Raw genomic sequence first — 6,029 nt, forward strand, 5'->3', positions numbered from 1 at the left:
TTTTTTTTTTCTTTTTCTTTTTTCTTTCTTTTTTTTTTTTTTTTTTTTGGTCAACATAGACATCCTTAATCATGCAGGGTGCGAGCTAGAGAGGGATGCAAAAAACAGGGCTATTTTAATAACTCAGGTAAGAGATGAATACCTGTGATAGGATTGGAGGTAGGTGAAGAAAAAATAGTGGGGTATTTCTAAAACACACTCAACAAGATTGCTTTACCTTCAGAGCTCTTAAAATGCTGATAGCTAGGCTTCCTGAAAGGAGACTTATTCTTACCAGTTAACAAAAACTTTTCTTTCAAAAATTATTAGAGACGTAACCATATGCATTCAATTTGAGGGAAGAAAAAAAAGTAGGAATCCAAATCTAGGAGCATTTGGAAAATAGAGACAAAAACAAATGAGAGATATAGTGACAAGGAATAGATCCAATTGTTGAAACAACATTAATAAAGGACAAAGGGATGCAAATTCTATGTAATGACTTGAAATGGGGAAAGATGTGGAAGGCTGTTAGTACTTTTGGGGGGTGGGCCAGTAGACATTTGTTAATTTTTTAAAGATTATTTCCCACCCCCCCCCAAAATAGAAAAGAATTATGGTCTATTTATAATGCCCTAAATCTTTTTAAGACGTTAAGTTCGCAAGTAATAGGGGTCGAGTTAAGTTGATTGTAGTAAATTCATGTAAGGATATAGTCTACAGTCATTTCAAATTGCAATGTACATAGAATGTTAAGAGTGATATTAAAATGTTTTAAGGTTAAAACACAGAAAACGTAGTAGGTCCCTATTATTTGTATTTTTGTGAGTATATAGAAAATAGTTGGGATGAAATCTTATAAAATGTTAGAGGTAATTTTCTTATGCTTGTGAGAATAAAAGTAGTTTTCTTTTCCTTATAAAAATATTCTGGGGGCGCCTGGGTGGCTCAGTGGGTTAAAGCCTCTGCCTTCGGCTCGGGTCGTGATCTCAGAGTCCTGGGATCGAGCCCCACATCGGGCTCTCTGCTCGACGGGGAGCCTGCTTCCTCCTCTCTCTCTGCCTGCCTCTCTGCCTACTTGTAATCTCTGTCTGTCAAATAAATAAATAAGATCTTAAAAAAAAATTAAAAAAATATTCTGTGTTTTTTCTAAGTTAACATGTATTTATTGTAAAATTAAAGTTGAATGAAAAGATGCTAGGTGTGCCTGGGTGGCTCAGTCAGTTAAGCATCTGACTTTTTTTTGTTGTTGTTAAGATTTTATTTGTCAGAGAAAGAGTAAGAGATAGAGAGAAGGAGAGAGAACACAAGCAGGGGGAGCAGCAGGCAGAGGGAGAAGCAGGCTCCCCATCAATCAAGGAGTCCAATTCAGGACTCAATCCCAAGACCCTGGAGTCATGACCTGAGCCAAAAGAAGACACTTAACCGATTAAGCCACCCAGGTATCCCTAAGCATCTGACTCTTGATCTCAGCTCAGGTTTTGATCTCAGGGTCATGATTTCAGGCCCTGTGTTGGGCTCCATGCTGGACACGAAGTCTACTTAAAAAAAAGGAAAGAGAGAGAGAGAGAGAGAAAGAGAGATGTTCAATATCACTAATCATTAGGGAAATGCAAACCAAAGCCACAATAAGATACCATCTCATACCCATTAGGATGCTTACAACCAAAAACCAGAAAATAAGTGTTGGTGAGGATGTGGAAAAATTGGAACCCTTATGTATGCCCTGTAGGTGGGAATGTAAAATGGCACTGCCACTATGAAAAACAGTATAGCAATTCCTCAAAAATACAAATAGAATTGCCATATGATCCAGCAATTTTCAAGACTGAAAACAGTCTTGAGGAGATATCTGTACACTCTTGTTCATGAAGAATTATTCATAAGCCAAAAGGTGAAAGCAACCCAAGTGTCCATCAGTGAATGAATGAAGACACAAGAGGAGGTCATGTACATAGAATGGAGTATTCAGGGAGCATCTGGTTGGCTCAGTCCATTAAGTGTCTGACTCTTGATCTCAGCCCAGGTCTTGATCTTGATCTCAGGGTCTGAAGTTCAAGCCCCACAGGGAGCCTGCCTACTTAAAAAAAAAAAAAAAAAAAAAGAATGTTCAGCCTTAAAAGGAAGGAATTTCTGATACATGGTACAACATGGGAGAACCTTGAACACATTATGTTAATTGAATTAAGACAGTCACAAAAAGACCAACAATGTAGGATTCCACGTATATGAGTTACCTTAACTCAATTATTCATAGTCAATTCATAGTCAAAATGTAGACTCCAATTCATAGTCAAAAAGTAGAATGATGGTTGCCAGGGGACAGGGGATGGGGACTGAGGAGTTGTTTAATGGGTAAGAGTATCAATTTTGCAAGATGAAAACTGTTCTGGAGATTGGCTGCACAACAATGTGAATGTACTTAACCATTTTTAAGTGTACAGGTCAGTAGTGTTAAGGGGCAAAAAAATAATAATAATAAAGTTGAAGGGGCACCTGGGTGGCTCAGTCAGTTAAGAGTCTGCCTCAGCTCAGGTCATGATCCCAGGGTCCTGGGATTCAGCCCTGTGCTGGGCTCCCTGCTCAGCTCGGAGTCCACTTCTTTCCACCCCGTCCCTTGTGCTCTCTCGCTCTCTCTCTCACAGGCTCTCTCAAATAAATAAATTTTTTTTAAAAAATGGTTAAGATGGTCAATTATATTTTATATATTTTACTAAATTACAGAAAATTTTTCATTAAAAATGAAGACAAATGAAGTTTTTTTTATGAAGATTTTATTTATTTATTTGACAGACAGAGGTCATAAATAGGCAGAGAGAGAGAGGGAAGCAGGCTTCCCGCCGGGCAGAGAGCCCAACTCAGGACTCCATCCCAAGACCCTGAGATCATGACCCAAGCCAAAGGCAGAGGCTCAACCCACTGAGCCACCCAGGCGTCCCACAAATGAAGTTCTTTTAAGGAGAGTGAGTATGGGAGGAAATGGCTCACAACTACCATTTCAGAAAACCGTCCCTGACTAAGCTCAACTATGACCACTCTTATGTGCATTATCTATTTATTTTGTATTTAAACACTTTGATCTTTTGGATAAATGATTTTTTTCATGTTTTTGCATGACTTTGAATTATAAGTCCCTTCTGAATAGACTCTCTTCCACTTTCTTCTCTTTTCTATAAGTAGTAAATGTTTAATTATATTTTAGAACTAAGCAAATTTTGGAAACTCATAATTTTCATTGTGAACTACTAATAAAAATTATTAAAAAGAAAAACTAATGAAAGTACCAACTGCAAATTCTGGATTCTTACGTTCTCTCGTCTAAGGCATTCTAAGTTCTGCTCAGTTATTATTCAAGATCACAATGAACACAAAAGATGTAATTCCAACATAAAACTTCGTTACATTTTCTCCTTCCTTCCTTACGCAAGCAACTACTCTGAGTAATAAAATTACATTAAACTGGAGCAGGAGGAAGGGTTTAGATCTCTTGACTTTTCGCGGTAATTTGCCCAAGACAATTAATTGCTTGTACCTATTACCTTTATATAGTTTACTTCTCCCTTTTCCCAGACATTATCCTGTGTTCCCTTCAGCCTGGGTCATCCAGGAAGGTTGGAAGACTAGCTGATAACCATAAATATACTCAGTGCTTGCTGAAATTTTATACCTTATCTAAAGATATCCAAAAAATCACATATTTAATAAGAAAAATTTGATATAATAGAGAGGAGAGAAGACAAAAAAAGGTAGGAATTTGACATTTGCCAAGAGTGATGATGTGCCAAACCCCATGTGAGAGTCTATTTTAGTATCAAGAGTTATTTGTTAAGTAACTCTTAACCTTAAGATCATAATGAATATTTCCTTGTTTGGTGTAGGAATTTTGATCTGTTCCCTGCATGTGTATTAAGGGAAATTAAATTTATTCATTAATCTATAATGTTTAAGTAGCTACTGTGACTTTACAGGTCTTGTTATAATCAGCTCAATCAAAATAAAAGACCAGACTATGTTCAGTTAAGGAAAAAGGAATTTATATTATTTTTTTAATCAATTATGGTTCATAAAAATAAATGGCACGTTATAGAACTAGACTTTTTTGGTGACTGTCTCCTGAACCCACAACCCTCCCTGCGCAATAAACTTACCTATTAACTCTTACTTGAAATTTAATTATTTCATTGCAGAATTCCTGGGGCAAGTATGTTAATAAATTAAGAATGTTGGCTTTCAGTGAAATTTCTGTGCCAATTCAGTGTTATCTGGGTTATGCTAGTGCAAATGTAGCCCTTTCTTTGCAAGGGTAGAGGTATAATTAAAATATTCATCATAATGGAACTTAATAGCTTGAAAAACAACAACTGCTAAATGTAAACTATTCCTGCAATGATTTCCCAGTACCTCCCTCCTCCGACTAATAATAGCCACGATAGCACATGCCTCAGATGGAAGCATCCGAGTTCTTTCTGGTTTCTTTTAGGAGTTACAGTTTCATTTTTCACTTAGGAACCCATTAAGCCCACCACATTATTTTTTTACATTGTTACTCTTATTTCCAGTTTCTTGCACATGCTATAAACACGTTCGTGAAATGACCAGAGTTTATCTTAAATCAAATGCTTTTGATCTTCACAAAACATTCGTATATGCTATATTTACCAATACCTGCTCTCAAGGCATTTAGGAAGTACTTTCTGATGAATACATATTGTTTAAATGGCAGCCAAAAATAGTGAATTACATAAATCAATGTTTGAAGTAACTTCCAAAGGTGAAAAAGAACTTGTTAAAAAGTTCTTTCTTCTAATCAATATTTCTAAGAACTTCCATCTTTTTTTTTTTAAGATTTCATTTATATTTTATTTGAGAGAGAGAGATAGGGAGAGTGAAAATGAGCAGGAGGAGGGCAGAAGGAGAGGGAGAAGCAGACTCCCCGCTGAGCAGGGAGCCAGCCACAGGACCCCAAGATCATGACCTGAACCTAAGGCAGACGCTTAACCAATTGAGCCACCCAAGTGTGCCTTCCATCTTTAATTTTAGATCTCTTTCATTTTGATCTGCTCTTACTGCCTGCTCTTAAGGGGATTAGCAGCTGTAACTGGCAGAAGTAACCAAGATCCTCACCCTTAACCTGACCCATCATAGATAATAAGGTCAATCACTGGTCCTCTTAAACAGTTTATTCTTTCAAAGCTTAAGTAGTTATATTCCATTGCTTAGAAGTTATAATTCTAGCATATAAAATATATATTTAAGATTTATTTATTTTGAGAAAGGGAGAGAGAAAATCCTTAAGCAGACTCTACACCGAGCAGGGACCCCAATGTGGGGCTCGATCCCAGGACCCAGAGATCATGACCTGAACCGAAATCAAGAGTTGGACGTTTGACTAACAGCCACCCAGGCAACCCTACACATACTTTTTTCAAGTTTTCATTTATTTGAGAGAGAAAGGTTGGGTGAGGGGGGAGGAGGGAGAAACCATCCCAAGCTGACTCTGCACTGAGCACAGAGCTTTACACAGGGCTTGATCTCACAACCCCAAGATCAGGACCCAAGCTGAAACCAAGAGGCAGACCCTCAATCAACTGTGTCACCCAGGTGCCCCTATAAAGTATTTTTTTAATTATCATGAATAAACAGCTATGTGATTTAAAACACACCCACACACACACACATGCACTTTAAGAATAATCACTCACTGATGAAGTCTGTAGTACTTTGAAATCATGAAATGAAAATAATAAAAGCTGGGGGGCCACATGGCTGGTTCAATCAGTAAAACATCAGCCGCTTGATCTCGGGGTCATTAAGCCCCATAGAGATTGCTTAAAAAAAATAATACCTTACAATTAGTGATTACTTAATATGTACCAGGCACTGTTTTAAGAGCTTTACATGCATCTGCTTAATTCTCCTAAAAATTATATAAGGAAGCTATTATTGTTGTAGTTTCACAAATTCAAACTGAGGTTAAGTAGCTTGGTCAAAGTTATGTAACTGGGACTCAGGTGTTTTTGCACCTGGCTCCAGAGGTCCCAAACAGACCA

The sequence above is a fragment of the Enhydra lutris genome, unplaced genomic scaffold, assembly GCF_002288905.1.
Source record: "Enhydra lutris kenyoni isolate GAN:26980312 unplaced genomic scaffold, ASM228890v2 scaffoldscaffold13, whole genome shotgun sequence".
In the NCBI taxonomy this organism is placed as follows: Eukaryota; Metazoa; Chordata; class Mammalia; order Carnivora; family Mustelidae; genus Enhydra; species Enhydra lutris.